This window comes from Patiria miniata, unplaced genomic scaffold (genome assembly GCF_015706575.1).
Source record: "Patiria miniata isolate m_02_andy unplaced genomic scaffold, ASM1570657v1 HiC_scaffold_2, whole genome shotgun sequence".
Lineage (NCBI taxonomy): Eukaryota > Metazoa > Echinodermata > Asteroidea > Valvatida > Asterinidae > Patiria > Patiria miniata.
In genome coordinates, this window is record NW_024037058.1 from 10,726,164 (window position 1) to 10,752,721 (window position 26,558).

Here is a 26,558-nt window from a genome sequence, read left to right on the forward strand (position 1 = left end):
TAAAACTGATATAATATTATCGACACCGAATATTGCTGCATAACTTGTACGAAATGATGTAGACATGAATTATATGTCGAAACCTATTGCTGCGTATAATTATACGGTACAAAAATACAACAGGTTCCTGGGGTAAATTGAATTAAATGTAACGCATTACCCCACCAGCTTACAAAAAGTACAAGCGCCTCAAAAAAAAAAAAAAATTAGAAAACACGTTTTATTTTCAACATGTTTCTGTTTCTAAACTGAAAGCTCTCTTTGATATTAAATAACAAAATTGAATAAGAAACAGGAAATCCGAACAAATATTGATATATTTACTGGCATTTAGGCCCTACATCTACTCTAATTGCAACCGAAACAGGACGTGCAGCCAAAATTACACTACCGACGTTTCAGTGGAGAAGTCCCCTGAAATTTGCCAGAACTTCCCCTAAAATTGTGTTGCAATCACTTTGATTGCAACATCACGACGGCATCGGGTATTCCCCACAGATTGTATTACGCATAGTCTGGCTCCCTGACCTGATGATTCCCCTACGACTCCTCATGACATTATTGAATACAATTCGCGCAACCATACCAGCATTGCCATGTGTGTGTTCGTAAGTTGAAGTATCCCGGGTCACGAAGGAAATTGCTGCAAATCTAACATTTCGGCTGTTATCTTATTATTTCCAGTAAAAGTAAATCGTTTTTTTTCTTCTTTTTGGTCTGCTTTTTATGGAGAGCGGATATGCGAAGGGTACCATTAAAATCAAAGAGCAGACTGCACTTGCCTGTATACCATGCATGACCACATAGTCAGTGGAACCATGAATGAATCTACATGTAACTGCATTGGAGGGAGCATGGATGGAGTACTCCGTCGCAAGGGGATTAGCATGCTCGAGTTGCCAGATGGCAAATTAATATGGCACCCTGCAGGCCTCACCAGTCTGAGTTTGCAATCTTGCGGAAATACTGACGTGGTCGCGGTAGGGGATGCAGAGTCTCGTCAACATGCACAGCATGCACGGATACTCGTGGGATTTCAATCGCCAAAATCTTGCAACATGGAATTAAAATCAACCAAGCTGGAATTAAAAGCGGTTGACTTTCCTGCTCGGCTGCTGTCGTTGACACCGAAACGTCAAGTCGGTAAGTCTGCCCTTCGATCAAAAATAGTGAGGCATAAGTCGTGCACGTGGACGTTTAATGCCATTTTATTTACTAGGCCTATTTTTTTGGTACTGAAAATAATGACATCCAATATTGGGTTTGTCCTTCGCCGACGCAGAAAATGAAACAAAAATATTGCATGAACCTTCCTACTTATATGCTGAACATGAACAATAATAATGCCGTCCGCCGGTGACGTGATTCTGATTGGTCTGTTGTTATTTATTCATGCATGCACCACGCGTGCGCAGTGTACATGCCTTTATCATAAATTGCGTTTCCGCAAACAGATAGTGCTCATTTTGAGAGCCATTTTCCAATGCAGAAATACTTTTCAGAGACCGCAACAAGTAAATTTCCAAGCTTTCGAGAGATTATCCATCTGCACTGAATGCCCTGGGTAAGCTTAATTAGCGGCGTTTTGTTTTTGTCACGTGCTCATTCTATAAAATTGATAAAAATGAACACGACTGTATGTACCGAATGTGTATGTAGCACGATCGAGCTCCGACCATTATCATCATACCGCAGGTATCATGGAATAACGTAGTGCGTCTGTGTCCCATATGCGATGTGGCCAGGAGGTAAAATGATAGACAATACCACACTTTTGTTGCCTGCATGGAGCGACCAATCAGGATTGGGAATTCAAGTTTGTTTGCATACGTAAGTTGATGAATATTTATAAGCTATCCACCCAAAACTCTCTGCATTACTGTGCATAAGCGATAGACAATTAAAGCCCTTTTCATAGTTAAAGACGCCCAAAACAAGAACAGAGAGATTTGTTTAATTACAATAATACAATACGAATAAAAAAATTGTTGAGAAACATCATTCCCTTTTTTTAAGCATGGGGTATGCAATACTATGCAACTTTGAAGTACACCGTACTTTGCGGCGTGCTATGATGCACCTAGCTTTAGATGAACGGACATGTATACGCTTAGGATAAAGTATGCCGGCGGATTCTGTCAGCGTAATAATTAATTGTAGGAGTTTAGCCAAAAGGACTAGAGTCTTTTTTCACGTATGCTTACCGTCAGCGAAGAATCGCCGCTAATCATAGCGAAAATTACCCACTTACAGTAAGAGTATTAAACGGGTTAGAGAGGACATTTTGCTTGTGTGCATGCATGTGTAGGCATAAGGCAACTGAGGATTCTGTGTTTTCAATGATTGTTAGCCCCGATTTTTAATAGCGCTTTCAGCTCAGCAGGAGCGGCGACTTTTTGTCAACATTAGTAGAGGACAGGTAACAGCAGCCTGATAAAGTCGAGAGGGGGGGGGGTGGACATCATGTGACTCTAGGAGGCGTGGTTCAAACATGTATGTTGCATCATGGTTGCATGAACAGCATCTGCGCCGTTGCACCCATTCCCCAACCCAAACATTTTAATCTTGTTTAGCATGTTATTTGACACTCATTAACCGTAAAGGGGCCGGGCGGCCCCCTCAAATTTTTCCACGATAGCCTTTAACAAAATTCTTATCGCGACCCAAGTTTTTTGACTTTTTAGCCTCGAGCCTTGCGCATCTTTTGATACCAAAGACATGGAATTTGGACCACGGGTAGCCGCGCAGCGAAACATTTTCCGGCGCTCCGGCGATGTAAAAACTGAATTTCCCCATACGTACTAAACACAAAGCAAAGTTACCATTCGTGCATATGAATAATTTATTAGTCAGAATGCCAAAACCCTTTGACCTATAGTCATGAAATATCTTGGGTATGTTCATGAATAGTCTGTTGTTTTATGCATGTACCGAGTTTCATAATTTTTCGTCACTGGATGGCTGAGATCTTTGGAAAGAAATCGGAATCCGCCCCCCCCCCCCCTTCTGGCTGAGAGATGGTCAAAATACCCCGTCCCTTTTATTAGGTTTATACAGTATTACGTCAACACTTTTAAACCGTTAATTATCATAACATTATAGGCCTACACGTAGTGCAAAAGAGAATCGTTTGCTTTATGTGGGCATCATGTGATCACAGTTTTGTAAACAAATTAATGTGACAAGGTATATAGTGTACTGTTGAATTTTACGGCAGACAAGCAGTATCTGTTATAGCTATTGCATGTTGTTTCTCAAATCTACACGCACTTCCTCTATTAATTATTGAGGTGGGGGACATCGACATTGCCGTCGCCGACCCGAAACCCTCTGGCCCTCGGATACAGTATCTCACTATGAAACCATGTAGTGTAGGGTGATGACAAAAAGATGTGATGCGGAAAGGAAACAAAAGTGGAATGTTAAACTGGTATCGGGCGGGATGAGGTTTTGATGTTTATAATTTCCGTTTATTGAAGACTATGCTCGGCCCCCAGAAACTAAGGGGCCATAAACATTTTCGATTTTTTTTAAATTTTGAATTTTTTTTCAAAAAAAAAAAGGGGTGGGTGGGTGGGTCGGTCAATTTAATTTATTGAAATTATTGTTAATCGAATTTTTTTTTTTTTTTTAATTAAAAAGATAGAAAAATAGAAAATAAAAGCTCTTTTGACTTGCCAATTCAACTCTCTGCGTTCCGATTCGTCCTTTTGCCCGTACCGTATACTGTACGGGTAGGCCTACATCATGCATCCGGTAGTACCTCATATGTACAATGTACTGTGTATACGTCCATATCGGTGCAAACGGAGCAGGATACCAGGTTCATTTGCCTTAATACACGCCACGAGCGTCGGTTACCAATCGCGACAACGAAATACGTGACAACATTGCGTGTATTTTTTATCTGCGTGCAATGAACATGGCAGCACCCACGGTCTGGAAAGCAGGAGTTGAGAGTTCAATATTTTCTATCCAAAGCGATTTAAATTTCTGAATAAACTTCATGAATAACACCTCTTTACTCCAAGACAATAGTTAATTTTTATTAGAGCGAGCTAATACATATTATCGGCATGGAGCTCATTTTTAATTTATAGCTCTATGTTATCACCGTTTAGAAATGGACTAGTTTTCGTGTTTCCATGCAGGTGCAATCCTACGGGAATATGCTAGTGGGCCGTGTTGTTGGTAAGGTACCGTACACGGACTGCAGTTGAATTCCGCCGTCACTGAACTGGACATTTGTTATTTTTTATTTTTTATTGAATTGAACATCAACATTTTTAGAGCGAAAACTTTGAATGGCCCCTAAGAGTAAGACCAACAACTTGTTTTTATTCGGATCTGATCAAGTTGAAACTTGGTACATATGTATACATGTATAGAGTTTAAAAGGAGATTTTGTGAATGCTGCCAGGCTAATGAAGCCATCGCTCCAAACATTTCGAACTTTGGAATTGGGGTGAGGAATGTTTTAAAGTTCAGCCATTTGCTTCAACCTATTTTTCTGAAGATCTGCAATCATTTCAAGTCGTTCTTGTTATACGTTTATGGAAGTTGTCTCTGGGATTCGAGCTCAGAACCCTCAGAATTCCAAACGCATATCACTCCTATTGAGCTACCGAAGAGTTTCAATCGGTCCTGAAATTTCAAACATCATGTAGATTTACAATGTCATGTTAAATATTCCGTAATATAAACCGTTGAAAAGGTCATTTGTTTCATTGATCATAGTCAGTTTTTACAAACATTTGTCTAGACCAGGAAAAGTTTATATTTTTTTAATAGATTTTTAATTATTGTCCGAAGATATAAAATAAAAAATGAATTATGGTTCTGTAAAAAAAAAGTAACCACACGGGGTCTATTTTACTGTATGTAAACTATTAATAGATTTTTCATATCGCAGTGTACATTATGTACATTAAGTCCGTGGACCATATTGCACAATCTCAGTACTGCCTGTGATGATTGAGCAGGAAGTATGGACACAAATTGAATTTTTCAGCAACACGTTTAATCAGCATCGAAAATTATGCTAAAACTAAAACATACAACCTCAGAGGGCGCTGTTCAACAACACTTTATTCACCCTCTTTTTTTAGAAAAGTGGTAACACATAGACATGGAAAAATCTGCCAGTAAATGATTTGATTGAAAGGTTGCAAATTATAACCTTTTGGTTTGTGTTAACTGAGTCCGTTTAAACATCTAAGATAATTTAGATGTCATTGAGAACTGAAGGTTGAGTGATGCAAGTTAGAAATAGTAAAATAAAAATAAAAAATTACAAAAAAGAATAACAAGTCTTCCTTTGAGTGTCCGATTTCATCTATTTTTTTCTTTTTCTTTCCTTTTGTTTTTGAAAACAAGCGAGAATTTTTGACTTGTTTGTTACTCTCCTTTTTTTAACTATGAAACTTTAGAAACTTTGAAAGGTTTACCTATGTCTGTAATTGAATGAGAGTGTGATTTGGTTTATTGTTGTATCTGGAAATTTTGAGGCAAAAGCAAATAAATGCTGTCTGCACGGGGTTCACTGAACACAGTACTGGAATCGCACTGGAGGCTTCCAAACTCGTGTGGATTGACAAAGACAGGACCTCAGTTTATAAGTATCCTCAATAACTGCTCGAGGTTTGACGAGAAAGAGGATCTTGGGGCGGCTATTGATTAGTGGCTAAATGTATGTCGTCTGTGTGATCATCACCGTGTTTATCTTCGCTGGGGGATAGGTTTGTTGAGGAATGTGGAGTTGCTCTGTACTGGCGAAGGAATTCATTTAACTGTTCCAGTTTACACCTGCAGATTCTGAGATGTGTATGACCTCTCCAAGTGTTCTGTTGAGTCCTTCTACTTCTTCGTTAGCTCTTGGTAGACTCGGCGATGGGTACAGCCAGGATATGATGCGAATTTTGCAAATGCATGTCCATGAAATGGAGGACCATTATGGTCTGTCTTGACTGTCAGGTATCCCTTGCCTTGCAAAGATTGCATCCAGCTGATTGCACATCCGGAACTGATCCCGTTGGCTATTTTAATGTTGAGGGTTGAAGTATTTTGTCAGTAGCTCGGTTGCTGATTTGTAATCGCCTCAGACATCATTGAGTGTTCAAAGACTTCATCAACATCTGTACCCGCATAGTGTAACATAAGCACGTACTTGATTGTCATATTCTATGTCCCTGGCCACTATTAGCCGTTCAAATCTCTGGAGCCAATTATTCAGCGAGACCAGCAGTAGCATCTTGATGAATGTCAATTAACAGTGTCATGCTTAACAAGTTTCTTTCGTAAAGCTAAATGAATGTAGCCTATTGATGTTTTTGTGTAATTTGTATGTGTATACGATTTGTTTTTCTTTTTATTGTGCATTTTATGCGAATAAAGAATGAACTGCTCTAAACAGAGGGCGCTGTTTAACTACACTACACTGCCTTTCGTCTGCTGTCTTTACAGTCCAAAACCAAATAAGCAAAATCATAAACAAACGAATATCAATGTTCACGATTATTTCAGTCGATTTTATATGGTTCCAACTGTAGGGAGGGAATATCTCAACATGTTGTAGATCATATGAACAATGTGTTGATGCATGTGAAACATCATGTAAACATTTATGATGGCGTTGGTTTGCGATTGAAGCCGATTGATGTTCTGCCCTCTGTTGTTCATCTTCATGCCTAGCTATTATAACACGCTTTACGATGTTTTGCATTTACGATTGCACTTTCCCACCCAAAAAACTGCTATTTGCAAGCGTTTTTTTTTTTCAAATTCGTCAAATTTTAATATGTCGTCACCGTTTTCACGAATAGGTGAATTTAGTATTGTCTGAACAAACGTTCGAGATAATCGCGTTTAAAGTTGGTCCTTTTTTCATTCAACAAGTTGAAACTTAAAGATGCATAAAATATGCAAGATTTAGGTATCAGAGAAAGGAGAATAGATTCTAATCTTCATAAATGTAGAAATCTTAAAAAAAAAATAAAAAAATAGGTGATTAGTTTTGCAGAATTCATCAAATAAGAAATATGGCTATTTTTTAAAATGAAAAAAAAAACCGACCAATTAGCAAATTCGCCACTTCGTGAAAACGCTAAAGTGAGAACGCGCAGATTTTGCCCTACTACGGTCTGAGTCAATGCATTTTTTGTACAGGACGCGCATATTTTGCCCCACTGCGCGTGCGCCTTAAAATTCGCAACTTTGTGAAAACGTTTCATTGTACGCGCCTGAAAATCGCCCCTTCGTAATAATGCTGCATTGTATCCCAATGTATTTATTTACTGAAAGTTTGTTAATACCAAAGAGTGCGTCAATTGTGGCAAATTTGCCCATTCGTTAATTGGGATTGTAATTAATTTTTTGAAAGTATAGCCTCACCAGGTTGTAGATATTGATATTTATTCATTTTCACCAAAACAAAATTCGAAAAACAAACGATTTTCATGAAATTCGCCCCTTCGTGAAATCAGTGACGATATTTAATGCTGCAAATCCTAAAAATATGAAATGCTGCTCGTGTTCCATCCATACTGAAATTTTTTTGGTACCCTTCTTAACATTGGTAAAAACAAATAATATATGTAATAGGATGCATACTCGTATATATATTTTGTCATACACATCCAATAAAATATAAGGCAGATTGCGATGGAAATTAATTGACTGGCATGCGAAAACTCTCCCATAAGTTGTACTTTTACATAATATTATAGTTCATTTGTAACAATTACTCCTGGGTTAATTAGTAAAGAACAAAATCACCTTCGATGCGTCCTTCTTGTGAAATTGCGAATTTAACCTATTGCGGTAGGATCGCGTCAACGCAGCTGGTGAAATGTTGTCCAATTACATGATATTATATACGAATGGACGCGGAACGCGTCCATTCGTATATAATATCATGTAACGAGTACAAATTCCCCATAAGGTTGTCAAAGGGGCGTGGCTAACTCGCAGACGGGGATAGGTTAATAGTGCAAGTTTCTTTGGTCAAATAGATTTCTTGGTAATATAAAATACAAAGAAGGAAACTTCCTAACTGAAACTGAAGACATCAGTATTATTCCCTTTAGTATTGCTTACCAAACTCTCATGGCCCACAGGTTGAACTGTGGTTCAATATAAAATTCATTAAAAATAAACGTTTAAAAGTTATCACATAATGCACATGACGAAAAAAAAAATGTATAAGTTTATTAGATATAAAAATAACATATTGTTTAAGAACAACAAAAAATATACAGCGGCTATTTAAAGCAAGCCCTCCCCCCCTAAAAAAACAACAACAATAGATTAAATTTTAAGTCTGTGAGCTTAAAAAGGTTAGCAGATTATGAATGTCATGTACGCAATAAGATAAGTCTGTTACACAACCCTGTCTATCTCTGTAACTAACACCAAAAGATCAAGTATGTATGTACAGTAATTTAGTAAGATACGGTTTGGTACCTTTGCCATACCTAGTTTCAACTCTGACTTTAGGCTCACTAAAATGTCGTTTGTGCCGATGTTCCATGGCATGAACATAACTAACGAACATAAAAATCCAGGTGGAGGGAATTCACAGAAGCCCTGTACCGCAGTGTGCATACCTATGTTCCCGACTCACTAAACCCATAGGTTTTGGGGAACATAGGTTTTGGGAAACATAGGTATTGGGGAGCATCAGGTAAACCAGTCTGATCAGTCCCCTGACACCAATTTGAATCACCCCAGCATGCAATCGACAACCATTGGTCGCTTTGAGTTGACAACATCCAAGCAGAGCTGCTGAAAGCTTCAGGTTCAGCAGATTTCAACACGAACTTGACTCTATCTGACAGTCAGGAGAAGCGCCGTAAGATCTTCAGTTCTTATCACAATATGCTTTAAATTTCACGTGGTATGAAAGTTTTCTTGTAACCAATTCTGAATAGACTTGAAAACAAGCTAAATATGAACATCTCAGAAGTTGAAATTTTGGAAATTTGACTTTGGGCCCCTGACCCCATCTGACCCCCATCCGACCAAGGGCAACTTAAGATTGGCCTTTTCTAAACAAGCCCCGACGGACAATGACCTGGTACCAGGCCATTGTCCGTCTGGGGTAAACTCCACCTAGCTCCCGGTCTACTAGGATGACAGCTGGAGGAGTGGAGGTACTGTGTCTTTGGGTTGAGAACAGAGATCGGTGGGTTATATTGAGTTGTGTTCCTTGAGGATGGTGGCCTCCAGGAAATGGGCCCGATTAACTGGGTACTGTGAGGTGAACTTGATAGTTCTGTGGAAGGATGTGGTTAGCGAAAGTCACCACACTGTCCTCATCACTGGTTCAAATGAAAATACATCATCTATATATCGCCACCAGATCCAGGGATGAGGAGGACCTGAGCCAAGCATGTGTTCTTCGAGGTCACCCATGAAGAGGCATGCAAATGAGGGGTCGTGCGAGTACCATTGCTGCCACGTGTACCCGCAAGTTGTGTTTACCCGGGAAGGAATTTTTTTTTTCGTTAATACAAGTCTCTGGGGGACTATTATCACTGATGGGTGGGGTCGTGTGTCCTGCCTTGCCCAGGGCAGAGGAGCAGGCACGAATACCTTCCTCGTGTGGGATATTGGTGTACAGGGATGAGACGTCAATTGTCCCAATGATGGCCGTGCTGGTCCTTCTTTCTAGCTTGTGCAGGAGGCAAGGGGTTTGAGAAAACAATGGAGCAGGGAGAATCGTTCCGTGGGTGAACCATTTAAACTCTGGTGGACCTATCGTCTCGGGCAGCCTTGTGAATCTTTGGGAGAAGGTAAAATCTGGCAGTCCAATACAGTAAGTGGGGAAAGACATCTGTGAGCTTTCTTTGAAAGCTTGTCACGTGATCGCATATCATCAAGCACCTGCTGTATCCGTTGACAGAATGAACTTGAGAGATCAGAATCAATGCAGATGTAGTTAGTGCGGTTATCCAACTGGCGGAGAGCCTCGTCGATATACTTCTGAAGATCCACGATGGCCACAGCTGAGCCGTTGTCTGCTGGCTTGATGATGATGTCAGTTCAAGAGCACAAGGTATTGAGTGTCAAACGCTCCTCTCTGGGAGATAATCTTGAGTCTCCTGGGGAAAGTTATTAGGGTAAGGGTTTGGGAACTGACAACTTGAATATAGTTTTCAAGAGCTGGTACACGATTCCTGGGGGGTACCCACCCGCTTTTAACACAGAAGGGTTCGCATGGATCACAATCGAGAAAAAAACTCAGGGAGACGGATCTTACGGTAGTAATCCATGACATCTTGACTGAGCTGATCCTGATTCACAGGACAGGGAAAACATTTAGACCCTAGGAGAGAAGTTTATGTTCAGCGTCAAATATGGAATGCAACTTTATTCATTCATATTCATTTGCAAGATTCAACCGAATTAGCTCTCTAAGTGGTTAAAACCATATAGAGCTTCATATAATGAACTTTATATTTAATGCTGTGTAACGTGGCACTTGATGACGTCATCATGCCGCCATTTCAATGTTCGTCTATATATACATCCCTGTCCATGTATAATGTATATTTTACATTAAAAAGGGCATTTTTAATGTGATGTCACATGACACGTGACGACGTCATCATGACGTCACTTGGGATTTTCATAATAATAACAATATCTTTCTTCCCACCAAGTTTCGTGATGAACACTTTCCTTATATTTATATGGTTTTGGAAATCGGATATTTTGATGATGATGATTTGACGTTTTTGGGGGGAGTATCTATTTATGACCTACCAAACCCATTTGAAGAGATGGCTTATAGGTTAAAAAAAAATCAAAAACGTATTATAAAAGATTCAACTAAATGTTTACCTATAACATTTTCCTGCTCAATGGCAGCTCCTGAACAAAGTTCTTTTGGGGGGGGGGGGAGGGATGTATTGGTCACCCCAAAAGTGGGTCCAAACAATGAGGGCGTGGGGTTCGGAACCCGCCTGAGGGCCCCGAAAAAAAAAAATGATTTCTAGATGCTCTGTGGTGCGATCTGAGGCAATTTCTGACCACTTTAACAATTTTTAAGGAAAAATGGTGGTTACTGCAACGGCACTTGTCCCTGTCTACATACATACCAAGTTTCAACCCAATCGGAGTCGTAGTTATTCAAATATAGGAATTTACAATATGCACATTTAAAATGACGTCACATGACACATAATGACGTCATCATGACGTAACTTTTTAAAATACGACTTCACTATTCGGTTTTCACCTGTGTCAAATTTCAAATTATTACTTCGTTTTATGACAAAATTATGAATAAAACATGTACAAAGTCTGTGGGATTTGGAATGGAAACAAAAAAAGCAGAAACAAAATCAAAACAAAAACAAACGCGTTTCTGCAACTATGCCATAAAGCTAAAAATTTGAACAAAACAAAGGCTTTTCCAGGTTGTGTCTGGAAAAAAATTCGAGACGAAAACAAAGGCTGTTTCGGCAAGTGCCGTAACAGTCAATTATTGAATAATAATAACACATTCTTATATAGCGCATTTCAGGACCGCCGGAGCTCGCAATGCGCTTGAATGATAATCTGTAATCAATGGTGGGGGCATAATGAGCTATTTCAAAAAATGAAATGAACATTTACAGTAGTTATAATAACCAGCGTACAACTTTGTCGTCAAGGGGGATTAACTTTCAAATATTCAATTTACTAATTAGATTCCAAATATTTCCTTGGTAAAACAAATTATTAAAAAGAAGCCGCATCATAAAATCTCTCCATTATCCGCAGACCTTCAAGTTTATTTTCAAAAACATTTAAAAAGTTTAATCTGGATACTGGTTTTTTTTTCAGTATGGTGACCTTGACCTTTGACCCAAACCAATGCTTACCATGATCGAAGGGTGTACGTTGATGATGAACAACAAGCACATGCCGACGTCAAAATTCTGTAAGTTTCTTATTAAATTGATTTATCATTTTTTTCTTTTCTACGTCAGGTTCTTCGTGTCACAATTAATGATTACAAAATACGTTATAGGTTATTATATAATTAATTAACAACAGAAGAAACAACACTTGTAAATTTAATGGGAGTAAGACGTCGATGGTTTCAAAAGAAACCAATTTGAAATGTTCCCGAGCGTGAATGGGTATTTTGTTATTTTTCGAGATCTGTAAAATCTAAGATTATTTTAAAACATTATGTTTATAACCGAAGTGGTTTTAAACAACACGGATAAAAACTGGCCAGAAACCACAATTTAATGAACAACTGCCCAGTAATGGACTCGAATCTTCTAAAAAAAATCTTCTTTTAAGTTTTGCTGGTGGAATATCTCTTTCAGATACCTTTACTGGCTGTAGAACAATGGAAAGAGACCTAAAAAGATAAGATGCATACACTGGCACCCCCCCCCCCCCCCCCCCCCCCCCCAGATGAGAGTCTATGCATGCAGGAACTTATTAATACATTTTTGGTGTAAACTTCCGAAGCACTCAAAGTAATGATAGTAAATCTTGTATCAAATACCCTGTGTAATTATTCCGCGGGAAACGGTATCGTTTGGAAAAAAGTAATCATCGCGTCATGAATCATACCTTTTTTGGGGGATCTGACACTGTCATCTATAGGTAAATAACGATTGCACAAGACATCGCACACATTATTTCGAAGATCTCAATGACCTTGACTGGATTTTAACAAAATTGGCAATAATATTTGTGAGCTGGCAGAACGTTGATTTAAACGACAAGCACACGCTGGGATCGCAATTCTGTAAGTTTTTAAATATTGATTTTTGTCGTTATTTTGTTTCCGGCATCGTATCACAGTTGATGATTACACAAAACTCAATGGGTGATTACAATTAATTAACAACAGAAGAAACGAAACTTCGTGCGTTTACTGGGTAAAAGACATCGATGTTTCTCCAACGAAACAAAATATGTGTTGACAATGTCACATGTCGATTTCGCGTATCGGTTCCTCACTGACCGTCACAAAATTATGGCGTGCAAATTGTATGTTTGTAATAAATATGACCTCATTTTCCAAACGTGCCAAGTTAACATTTCATCCAGACATAGATAAATATATCTCTATTTTGGGACTAACTGTTGAGTTTGCACGCCATACGAAATTCACAGAAGCGATACGCGTACGTGATGCTACCGCAGAATCTTTCCTCGTTTTTTCTCCCCGCGCCCTGAAAATATCTAAGTTTTGTTTAATATAATACGCCTTCGTTCGTCGAAATGCAAAGTTCAAAACTCCGAAATATTATTGGGATTATTCAGATACTTGTTCCTTAAACCTTTTGTGCGGAATTGAAACCCAGCTCGCTCGGTATTAAAAAAAAGTGTAATGTACACTCACAACAAATTGACAAAATGAAGAAATTAATTTATATTTAATATTGTGAATCAAATTTATTTCAATTTTGTCTCATTCCCTAGAATAAAAATCAAAAATGTTTTTTTTTTCGAAAATGGACTTCTTCGCGCATGACAAAGGACACGTGAAACATTGCAATTTGCTCAAGATATTTCGTCAGCTGAAGTTTACTGACACTTGTGCAACACCGGTAAAAGAATTGGGCATTTTCGATCCCAGAGTGGCTATTGCTCGTTGATGGTGTAATGAATTCAAAGAAAAAATATCGACATTTGTTTCCAATATTATTGAAATATTATGTCATAAAAAAAGATGTGTGTCGCACGAACGTAGCATACATGGAAAATTACGAAGGTCAGTGAGTTTGTAGGGCTGCTGTAGGCACTACGTGCAGGATGTGTAATACATGACTCCTTGCTGAATGCGTGTGCCAACTCGACTGGCAAGATGTTGCGTCACCGCGACCCTTAACCCCTGTGTTTTGTTATTGGACAAAAGCGAGTGAGTCAGTGACGTCAGTGAGTCACATCACGCAAACCCATTTGGGCATGTAAGTTTGATTGGTCCGTTCACCGAGACGAGTGTTATACGCTCCGTATTTCAGGCGGTCCAAATGTTTCAAAATGCGATTGTGTTAAACTAAAACTATTATAACTGTGCCGTTAGACGGACTTCAGCCTGTATCACGTGAAGACATTATCATGATTTGCACACGATCATGGGATGATGTGGCCACGTGATGTGCACTTACGGTCAGCAAACCACTGCATGACTTCATTGCATAAAATATGGATAACGTTTTTTGGAAGTTTGCTATATTATTTGGAAAAGAAATAAAAATATGTTTGGGTGGCGGGAACTGATAGGAAAGTGATCGACCCGCATTTCTTTCTTTTTTTTGGGGGGGGGAGGCAGAGTGTTTGTTTTTTCTTTTTAGACTGTTGGCCTGAAAGAGGTGTTCGTTAAGAATATTTTCATCTATATAATCGGACTTTTTCTCCTTCAGTGAGCACTCCTCTCGCTCCCTCTTTTTTCCTTCAGTAGACCATTGTACTTTTTTCGGTTTTCCGTCTAACTCATTTGAATTGGATGGGCAGTCTCTCGTCAGTCGGATACGGTTTCCTCTCATGTAGTTTTCGTCCCATGTTTAAAAATGTGCCTATCTTGGTGTCGGAATTATGACGTATTATGAGTTCATCGATTGGAGCTCCCATTGGGCGTGTTTTTTGTCACCTTGAGGAAAAAAATCGTTAGCTACTGTGGATATAATTTTTGTAATTTTTGTAACTTGTTAGGCGGAGTGCTTAGTGGAAATTATGAGTCTATGTTGACACACCAAATTATAGAAACATTCTTTCCCACTCCTGCATTCCTAAACACAGGGTGACACGCGTACGTGTCACTACCCCCCCCCCCCTCCCCACACCCCTTGAATCATTGTGATGACAGTGCGTCACCCCATTCAGGCTATTAATATCCATTTGGATGACCTTTCTGCTCATTGAACTGTTAAGTACCGGAGCTCTGTGTCGATCATTTGAAATGGGGAAAATACTGACACTTGATCTTCATCCGTTGGAAAATCCAAAGGGGCTGGGGTACCGGGTGGCCACAGTACAGTTCCTTGCTCTGTGATTGTAGAGACACGTAATTGAGTAAGTTTAGGTTCTTTCTATATAGTTTAAAGGTTAAAAAGTGACATTTCCCCCTGTCCTTTTAATGCCTGGGTAAATTGGATTTTACCTCTTTAGTTTCACTAAGACTGATTTAACCTTGTTTTGAAATATGTTGGGTAGTTATACGTAATCCTCTTTAAGGCGTACGACTGCACTAAGGAATGCATCAATAGTCATAGATGTCGGATGTAAGACGGACAGGAAAAAAAGGAACAAACATTTATGGAATGACCTGTAATATGCTTATGATCACCTTCTTCCGTTCAAGCACAAAAACCCGGGCCGGGAGGTAGGATTAGATGAAACGTCACCCGGCTGGGTTAAAGGGAAGATACAAAATGTGCAAACATCACAAAACGAAATGATGAGATTATCACAAAATACTATAATGGATTACTAGGGAATGACAGTCTAAAGCATCCTGCAAAATTGTTGCTCCTGGTGTGCTGACATTTTCAAGAAAAAAATAGTATTTTTCCAACGCTGGTCGGCCGACCAGCGTTGGAGAAAATTGGCTTTTTTCAAGAACTGCCTGCAAGCTATTTGATGCAAAAACTGCATCAAATAGCCAGACAGATTCTCTGACCTTTCAATTCCCACAAGTCTATAAATTGCTCTGTTTCATCTTAGGTGTGGTTAGGGAACCAGACTACAAGAACATGAATGGTTTTCTTGGGGTTTTTTTTCAGCATCTACAAGCCCAAAACGTGAAACAAGTCATTTAAACAATATTTGCCATAACATCCTAATCCTCCAAATCCATTTATTTTTGAAAATTGAAGCAAAAGCAAATGTTGTACATTCCCTTTAATCAGGCTTCATTGACGTCGACAATGAAGAATAGGTTTTTTTTTTGTTTTTAGCTGTTTCGGAGTACATGTTCCGAAACAGCTATTGTTTTCGTTGACGTTTTGTTTCCTCCCTTCCCCCTTTTATTTTTTTTAGCTGTTTCGGAGTACATTCTCCGAAACAGCTCTTGTTTTCGTTAAAGTTTGTTCCCCTCTTTTTCCCTTTTTTTTCTTTTTCAGACTCCTCTCCATAGGTTTTATACATGGTTTCTTCCACCAATACACTTTGTCACTTTCGTGTATCCGATCTAACTCAGACTTGGAACACATCATTATAGGCAACCACCCTAAGATGTATGGCGAAGATTTTCAAGTTACGTCACATTAAAGGTGCATTTTGTTCTCAATACGTTTTGTACTTCAAACCATACACTTGGGCACTTTGGTATGTGTGATTGACTTTAGACCTGGCAGACAGTTAGACCTCCGGCTGAAGATAGTCCCCGAAGGTTCGTTGCCATGACGTCACCAGGTCAAGTTACGTCACATTAACGGTGCATTTTTCAAAGTGCTTTATCTTCTGAAATACAAGTCTGATTGGGTTGAATCTTTGTTGAATCTTTGCATAGACAGGGACGTGTTATAAATACAACTTTGTCGAAAATAGACGAGGTGTCAAATAACGACACATTAAAGTGCATTTCCTCTCCATCGGATTTGTACACGTTTTTCTTCCACTTATACACTTAGGCACTTTCGTACATCTGATCGACTTCAGACTTATTACACACATAAACCAACACCTGCAAATGGTCTCCAAAGATTTTTGTCACGATGGTGTAATCAGGTGTATGTCACATTAAACGTGCATTTTTCAAAGCCCAATATTTTCTGAAGTACAAGTCCGATTTGGTTGAATTATTAGTTGGTATATATACAGGTACGTTAATGATGTTAATTTAAGTGACTTCATGATGACGTTATCACGTGTCATGTGACCTCACATTAAAGGGGCATCTTGCTGAGGCCTATATCTAGAGAACAAAAGGTCCGATTCAGTCATAGTCGGTGTTATAAGTGTAAATGTATATTCATGATAGTGACATTAATTTATTATGAAAAATGTTGTCATCACATGTCACAGAGCCATTTCAATAACAGACAAAACAGCTTGTGTTCGTTCACGAACACACTAGTTGTTTGTTTGTTTGTTTGTTTTTGAAGGTTTTCCGGGGGCGGAGTTGTTGCCATAAGCCTGGTAACGGGAATTTCCAAACATACATTTGTATAGATACACTGTGGAGGTTCCGCTCGTTGGAATAAAAACATATAAACGAGCAAGGTGTGCCCTTTTTAATTTGAAGATTCGCTTGAGTAAAATTATATAGACCAGTGGCGTAGCCAGGAATTTTTCAGTGGGGGGCGCCGGGGGGGGGGGGGAGCTGGAACATTTCATGGTGGGGCGTCATGTAGATCAATGATAATTTTTTTAGAAACTCAAAATCTCAGTGGTGAGGGGGGGGGGCGACTGGGGGGGGGGGGGGGCGACAAGGTTTCATGGGGGGGGGGGCTGTCGCCCCCCACGGCCCCCCCCCCCTCCTGTGGCTACGCCACTGATATAGACCATTGTGACGTTTGTTTGCAAAGGGGATGTTATGGTCATATGATGCCAGTTTTTAGCAAACGTTTTGGGTTTTTTTGGCTGCACTGTGTATCTCTTGAAATGTAATGAGTGTAAAAGTGGTAACATAAACTGATGAAAGTGGGGGAAATGACCGTGGAGGTTGCCCGTAGGTTTGACGTCACAGGGCATCGTGGTTTATACATCAGGCGCGTTGCTTTTGATGCTACAATCGACGCATTGTGTCAGGTTGTTTACAGTCAGGTTGTTTACAGTTGCTTGGTGACTGATTAAGGGATCGTGTTACCAGGACGCAGTTCCGTAGAGCCCTGACACTCAGTTGGCAAAATGAACACACACCAGGAACCATAAATGTTGCGTACTATAATTGGAAAATACAACTGCGTAGACAAAGGTATGATTTGTAATGCATTGATTTAATTGTATTCTCATAATTCATTGCTCACTTCGGAAAAAATATTAACCGGGAAAAAAATGACAGCGTCATTTTTTTTCTGCATTTGACATTAAAAACTTACAACTATACATATAACTATGTATAGATAACTATAGAAAGTTAACTATAGATAACTATAGATAGTTATACTTTGATGTGCAAAGCAATTCATTTGGAAATAAATTCACCTTTTGTCCAGTCATTTAAAACCAACTGACAAGAACAGGGATTATAATGACATTAATTCAAATTTAACTTAGAATAATATAATATATTGAAACTAATTATAATACTTTTAGTATAGTTTGAGTACTGCAGTCTTTATGATTGATATAACACCTGTTACGTCACACCTTATATTTGGCGACAGGTAAAACAGCCACTCAATCATCTGCATAATTATACAATGTAACATTTAACAATTATTGTTGACTGTTGTCAAAAATGCCATTTCCAGCATCACATGCAGCAGTCAACCATTTTGTTATATCGTGCCAATAAAACAAAAAGATAAATCAAGGCTTGTAGCTTACTTTGCAAGAACTAAATGAAATCACTGCGGTATAACATTTGAGAAATGCGAGCTTTCCTGTCAGACATGAGGCGGAGTGGTTGCAGTTCTGTGTTGCTTGGTCGCGAGCTGGCCACACGCGTGCGCAACACTAGGTAATTTATATGCAACGCATTATGAGGAAATTATGCAAAGCAGTGTATATGAACTAAACAGTTATTTTTATAAAATGGACAAGTGGACGTTCTAGACCAATGAAACTAAAGTCTTACAAACACGCTTATATCAAAAATAGATTTGTTGTTAGCTCACACGCACTTAAAGGTGCACAACACAGAAGTTGCTTTTAGTTAGCGTGATGCTTTTCATTTACGGCACTATATTTGCCATGGTCTATAGTCTATGTTTTTTCCCGAATGACATTGAGGCGAGGTGTATACCCGCTGAATGCACGAGTTGACCTTTGAACTAAAGTCATTCTTTCGTTTTAATCCACAATGAATTCCCGCGAAAATAATGTCACATGAGACTAGTTCCCATGCAATTGCCATAAGTGTGAATACAAGTATAATCAGAGTATTACAATGAGGGGACCAGGAACCAGTCAATCGCACGTTATTTGGCGGGATTTTTTTATACACACAACAAAATCATCCAGAACATTCACAGACGGGGTGGAATACTGTAGAATAGGTAAGTTTCCAGCCATTTTGTGGAATTGCTCGCTTTCTTCTGTTTGAGAATGACTCCCTGCATATAATATTTTTCTTAATTGTAGGTGTTTTTTGTGTGTGTTTGTTTTGTTTAATGGGTGTAACATTCGATTTCAACAAAGATATCGAATGTGTTTATTGCAGACAGCTCTTATAGGAAAACAGAAAGACCTTTTGTGACTTGATTTACGTAATTGTCTGAAGAATAAACTTCCCCTTTCAAAGGCCTGCGAAATAATTGTCGTCAAGTTCAACATCCTTCCAGAACTGCTCTAACTTTTCTACAACGTCCATAAGAGGTGCTTAATTTGGTATGTGATGAAAGCATTAATTTCATAATGATGCAGATGCGACACTCTTGAAATTAGGAATCGGAAACTCTTGAGTTATGGTATACATGCAACAGCGAATTTATTCTGTATATCTGTATATGTAAAGACAAAATTTACATGAAGTGATGTTACTTCAGGTCGGCGGGAAATAACGAATAATCAAAATATATTTTCAAAATGGCTACAATTAATCAATGAGATTAAAGCAAGATGAATTCGAATTACTTTCAGTTCATGAAATAATAATGATTCATTCAAATGATTATACAATAGTTACGTTTTCCCGCCGAAACTTTTGCGGGGTCGACCATCTTGAATTTTAACGTTTCAAGAATAAAACTCAGTTTAAAAATACCATTAAATACGGGAATAAGGAAATACAAACATAAATGGGTAGTCAGGGAATTGTGATGTCATCTAAGGTCGTTGGCGTAAAGATTAAGAACCAAAGTAAATAGATAGTAATAATGACCTGTATATGTGAAGACACAATTTGCATGAAGTGATGTTACTTCAGGTCTTCGGGAAATAACGAATGAGCTAGCGCCCGATATCAGACGTTGGGGGCGCTAGGTTAATTTGAATTTACATGTAAATAAAATTGAACCAAAAAATGACGGGGGTGTCTTTTTGTAACCGTCACACAGGCAATCCGTAGGGGCAGCTATTATTATTTATTTCTGGAAATGAAACCAAGGATTTCTAAAAACCGCCCAAAGTACTGTAGCTCACAAGCCTGAAGAAACCAGTAGAGAGGGAACATTGAGAGGAAATGACAGTTTTAGAGGTGGGAGGAAAACCCCAGAAGAACATTCTGGGGGAAACCCACGGAATCAGGTAGGACTGAAAACCCAATCCACATGTTGGCCGAGGCGGAATTCAAACCCGGGTCACAGCGGTGGAAGGCGAGGAAAGTACCGCTACGCCAACCATGCATTCGAGATCCAGTCAGTTGTCGATCCCAGAATATTGTTTTCTCGTAATTTTAGTATACAGCATTCACTGAGCTGAAACAACATCAGGATAGTTGTTCAGCACCTTCTTTAGATTTTGAGCACTTTGATGCTTCAAACGACCATAATGCACAAAATACAAATGATGGACGCTACCTTTTAAACTGTAACGCGGGTATTATGAATTTATGATATTGATATCTGTATAGCATACCATTATACAGTAATCACGACTATAACTCCATCTCATCCTGATCGCATGAATTTTTCATATAAAAATATTGAGTGTGGTTTCTTTTTACCATCAATAAATAAACAGAAAAAGTTAAATGAAGCAAATTTACTAATACATATATTTCACTCTTTAAAACCTGTAATATTTGACCTTACAATGTCTACAACTCCATTGCTTATGAGATTATACAGGGTGAGTCAAAAGAGAAAGTGACCTGGATAATCATTTTCACCCTTACATACAATTTGAAAGCACTTAAATTTGATTCACCGATGAAGTGTGTATTAAACGGGCATGTTCTTCCACTCATGTGAAAAGATTACTCTCAGTGATGCTGTCAGAAGTTATGCATCTTTTACTAAAAAGAGTCCATATTTACAGCTGCCATTGCAATGGCAGCTGTAAATATGTAAAAATCACCATCATCATCAATGCATTGGAATGCTAAATTATTTGAAGCTATCCAGCTGAGTGAGAGCCAGAGATTACAAACTATGCATTCAAACACAAATGAGATTTTAATTACTTGAGTCCAGACTAAAACATTATTTTTTACAGATTGTGTGTTTCGTATAAATATGAGGATCAAATCCAGTCTTTTTTTTCTGAAATGATGATGGTGATTTTTGTCTCTTTTCCTTCGATTATTCTTGGAGGTGGGAATTAAAACCCCTGCAATGGTTGATTGCATTTAATGGGTATTCAGTATCGGTAAATGATCAGTTGCGGACAACAAAACGTTCTGCATAACCAGTGATAAAAGTACGTGTTTGCAAATGACATGGAATTTTACAATTACTAGTCCATATCGTATACCTTATTCCGACAACAGATTTGTGATAAGATTGTTCAGTTTGATTATAAAAGCATGACATGTGGCACACAGTCAGAGTATGTCAGGGAAACATTTTTGGCTATATAGGGCAATCGCAGATTTGAAATGATTTCAAAATTTTCAAAATGGCGGCCATTGCATGTTATTCTTTAAAAAAACAAACCAAATGACAAATATACGATGGCCCTATAGCCAAATATCTTTCCCATGACATACTCTAACTGCGTGACAAATTCCATGCTTTTATCTTCAAATGAGCAATTCCATCATATTGTGCACCAATCTGCCTGACTATATGTGATATTTTCAAATGTATAAATGGAGCGTTACACATTTATTTTAGAAATATTTTTCCAAGTCGGTCACTTTCTTTTTGACTCACCCTGTAGACGTGTATAGCAAAGCCATTCTTTTTGCAATAGTAAAGCGTGACGAATCATCATGCGCAGGCAGGACCTTTAATGGCGGCAAGGCCTATGTGGCTATGACAAACGAACAGTCACGTGCTTGAAAACCATGCACCCACATTTATTTTATCACTTTTCGGGTTCCATTCCATTCGTTGATTCGTGAATGATGCAGAGTAGATGAATGATGCAGAGTAGATGTTCCTCGAGTAAAAGAAACGCTGGGAGTCTTGCGCTTAACCGAGGTAATGTGTGTACTTTTCACGTGCTTCAATAACATACGACACGAGCGTCGATGGGCGTAGTATAACCTGTGTGTGGTAACCACTGCGGGTCGTCATTCTGAACTAGACTAGACTACGCGTGGAGTTCAGTGACGCATACACGAATCTGAACGGGTTTTGTAATGCATACTAAATGATACAGTCATATTTTTTAAAGTCTGGTTCCCAGACCAGAATGTTTTATCAGCCACGTACATGTCGGCCGTGCATGCATTTATTCTTTGCTTTATGCGCAATCATGGCGCATTCCGCATCATCGGGCTACAATAAGCGGTAGCAGACGGCGCACTGCAATGTTTTCTTGATTTGTTTTCTCTGAAAAAATGTTTAAAACCCCCAAAATAAGAACACGGTTTGAAACAGCTAAACTTTGTGTCTCAACAAACAGCTTTGGAGATATTTCGAATTAAAAAAAGGAATTTTTATGGACGAAAATCAAACAAAACATTACGCAAAAATTCGTTTGCTTTACGGGATTGTTCACCATTAATCTAATTCATGGCCAGTATATAATTAGTATATAATTTTTTAAATACTGTTTTCCACATCGAAAATTCAGTCAAATGTAAGTCATGCTTTATCTAATGTTGAAGGAAGTGGAGAATAGCAGATATCCTCAGTATAGGGCCAACTTACAGGAAGTAATACAGATCAATGCTAAAATATATGAAGATGCCAGCCATTCACTCCAGGGTTCCCACACATTTATGTTGTGGTTGACGTGCCCCTCAGCTAAATGAAAAGGAGGGGGAGTCAGTTTCATGTCGGATTATCAAGCATGTGGGTTAATACATCAGATTTTAAACATTAAATAGTCTGTTTGCATCCTTAAGTCGATAAAATGGGGTTTTGGGGTGGGGGGGACTCGGGGGGCTTGAGCTTGGTAATTTTTTTTTTTTGAGTCCCCTGATTTTACCTGGGTGATATGTGTGTGGCCTATTTTCGAGTAGTATAATAGGGGTGTAAGTGGCGCCACCAACGTCAAAATAGCCCGCCCCCCGAAACAAAACTCCAAAAATTTGAGGCCCCCCCCCCCCCTAGCAAAATCCTGGGTGCGCCACTGATGATGAGGTGCCCTGCCCATCTCCATTTCATTTCCTTGATCTTCTCTATGATATCTTTGACCTTTGTTTTTGTCTTATGAAGGTTTGTCTGATTTTGTCCCATAACGATAGATTGAGCATTCTCCTTTCCATGGCTCTCTGTGTTGTTATCAATTTTTATTCCATATCGTTGGTTGTTGCCAATATCTCTGCCCCATAAGTCATTGTCGTTTGAATAACTGGTTGTAAATCCTTCTTCTGAATGATATCGAAATTTTCTTGTGAAGTTGTCCGTTAAGAATTCTTTGTACCTTCCAAAACATCTCCATCCTCCCTTGATCCTATTTTGTACTTTTTCGCTCCTGTTTGCTTCCATCTCAGTGTTAGGCCAAGGTATTTATAACTGTCGACTTTCTTTATCAGATGGCCCTCTATTGCTATATTTCTGTTGTCTCAAAGTTTGTCATGAACTTAGTCTTTCCCCTGTGCAATTGTAACCCGACCTGTTTGCTTTCGTCATTACCCAGCAGGCATTTTTGGTCGGTTTAACGTCTATCTGACGTCAGATTCCGACCAACTCCGACGTTGTTTTTTGGTTGCCGTCGTGGTTGTAAGTGTAAGTTTTTTAGACGTTGAAAACCTGACCAAATTCTAACGTCGGTATGTGGTTAAAATTATGACGTCAGTCTGACCATGATTAACTGCTAATCCTGACCGAAATCTAACGTCTGTATATAGTCAAATTATGACGTCAGTCTGACCATGATTAACTGGTTACATGGACGTCGACAGGACGTCAGATTGTTGGTTGAATTTAGGTTAGAATATGGTTAAAAGTGTCAGTTATTTGGACGTCGAAAACCTGACCGAAAGCTAACGTCCGAATATAGTCAAATTATGACGTCAGTCTGACCGTGATTTGACTGGTTATATGGACGTCGACAGGACGTCGCGGTTGAAGTTATTTAGACGTCAAAAAATGACCACATTATAACGTCTGAGTGAGGTCAAAATTGACGTCTATCTGACCGTCGTAATAACGTCCTTTCAACGTTCGGATTTCATGGTTGAAGTTAGGTCAGTACATGGTTGCAAATGTAATTTTTGTAGACGTTGAACACTGTTATTTCGGTTGTGTAAAAATCAAACGGTTATGTACTATATGAACCTAGCAACCTGTTGTGTAAACTGTTGTTTACACAACAGTGTAAAAATATTACACAACTTGTTCAGTTTTTTTACACAACTGGTTGGCTAGGTTCACATAGTACACAACCGAAATAACAGTGTTAAGTTTTCTAACTTTAGTTAATAGTAAAAATAGTGGCGTCAGTCTGACAGGTTTAAACAATGGCAAATAGACGCTTCAAATGTTCAATGTTGATGGGCCGATCAATTTTGACATCAGATTTCATTACCACAGTTCAACTTAATTTGGACATGAAATAAAAAAAAATAGACGTCGGTTTGAGCCTTTGAATCAAACACTGAATCACAACCAACACAGACATGATCTCTAATCTCTTTTGTGAATATTTGTGCAGGTATAGAAGACATCAGGCGGTCGATGTTGATCCTGATGATGCATGGTGCCACGTAAAGTAGGGCTTAGGTAGTGTATTCGTCTCCCTCAACTGACCAAAGCAGAGAGCTGGAAAAGGGAAAAAAATGAACAACATTGTCAATTTTCTTGAATGCCAACACATTTTTAAAATAATGATGACTCGTAAATAATTAAAACAAAAGTTTAATTTTCAGAAATCCGAAATAAGTATTAAAAATAGTTCTCATGAAGAAGACAAGTCGAAGCATAGGCCTATTTTAAGTCTAGTGGGCAATTTCATGCGATTCTAAGAAACGAATATTACTGAAATTAATTAATGAAAAATTTAAAATTGCAAGCACCGTAACTTTCTTAATAATTATAAAAAAATAATTAACATTTATTTAGCATTGCGTACGCCGTGTTATTAACAAAACATGACATAGAGTACACAACAAAAGAAAAGTGGCATAATGTATCGTCATAAGTGATTCCCAAACTCTGAACACTTTTAAAACTAGATTGAAAACGTATCTGTATCAAAATATCTGTAAAAAATAAAAGAGACATTCCGATCGTTTGAGTTAGGCCGGATGCGGAATATGTTGCGGTGCAGTTAAATTCACAATAAACTGAATATTCTAAATCTTCAATCAACCCAGTACGTGTGGGAAACTTGTCTCATGTTGAGATATACTTTAAAATGACCTCATTTTTCCTAGGGCTAAATAAAGATTGGACATGATGATGGAAAGCGGGCAGAACATGCATGACTGCTGATTAGTTAGGATTTTCTACTTCTTCAATGTTTAAATAAAGGGCACCGTTAGTGTAACTTTGTTTTTAAAATATGAAATGACAATAGCATCCAACATGTCTAGTCTAACATTAACAACTTTCTACAGTGAAGTTAAGGTACTTTCCATGGAATTTTAATGTTACAACTGACATGACTGATAGGGAACATAATAAAGATATAATAGAGATACAATTTCCAACTATTGACCTTCAAAGAAATTGCAAATCTCTAACTCGGAAACATTCACGTTTGAAACTTACCATTTTCAGACATTGCAAAATCAGATCATCTTGATTGCGGTTCAATCGAAATCTTGACTTGTGCTTGTCCTATACATCTTGGTGTCGTATCTTGACTTGAAGTTAGGATCGGGGTTGGGAACATCTCTAATGTTAACAGTACTCCATTGCAGAACCAAATCTTGACTTGAAATCTTGTTGAAAGGTGCACAAAACTTGTTCATTTTGGGCCAATATGTCTCTTCCCAAAGCTGCTTCAGTTGTGACTGTTGTTTTAACGGATATTCAAACTGGCCAGAGTCGTACAGTAGTGGAGTTCGTTGGAATGCAAGAGGTCACACACAGGGCATACATATGCTTACGTGTAATACGCTTGGGCTATACGGTTTTCGCGCGCGCGGCACTTGGCTCTGGGCCAAGACAATTATAATTGGCGCGCGCCGCAGCTAAGTGAAAAAGTCGTCAAAACGGGCGATATATTTTGGTTGAAACAATGATGAAACTGCAGACCGGACATCAATTTTATAACCATCAGCTAGCTGACCACAATTCAACGTCTTTTTTAGTCGTTCAAATTAATAAGGCGTCCGATAATTTCGTTTGGGAATTACGACGTTGCACATGCATTCTTTAATGACTTTTTTATTTTATTAAGTGAAAAACGGACGTTATATTTTGGTCGAAACCATGACACACTATCGACGTAATGTAAATAACCAACAGCCGACCACAATTCAACGTCATTTTTGA

At 38.6% G+C, this 26,558-nt stretch overlaps 1 protein-coding gene across 2 annotated transcripts in view; it reads left to right on the forward strand.

Annotated features, from left to right (window-relative positions):
• The first annotated feature begins 606 nt into the window (after positions 1–606).
• LOC119726485 (serine/threonine-protein kinase TBK1-like) overlaps positions 607–26,558 on the forward strand; it is a 45,621-nt gene continuing 19,669 nt past the window's right edge. Inside the window, exons 1-2 of one of the 2 annotated variants that reach the window (XM_038198193.1) lie at positions 607–1,143; positions 11,830–11,926. The gene's annotated coding sequence lies outside the window, so the exon portion shown is untranslated. Of the gene's footprint in view, positions 1,144–1,459; positions 1,565–11,829; positions 11,927–26,558 lie in introns of those variants that run through there. The other variant, XM_038198194.1, reaches the window with a different exon arrangement.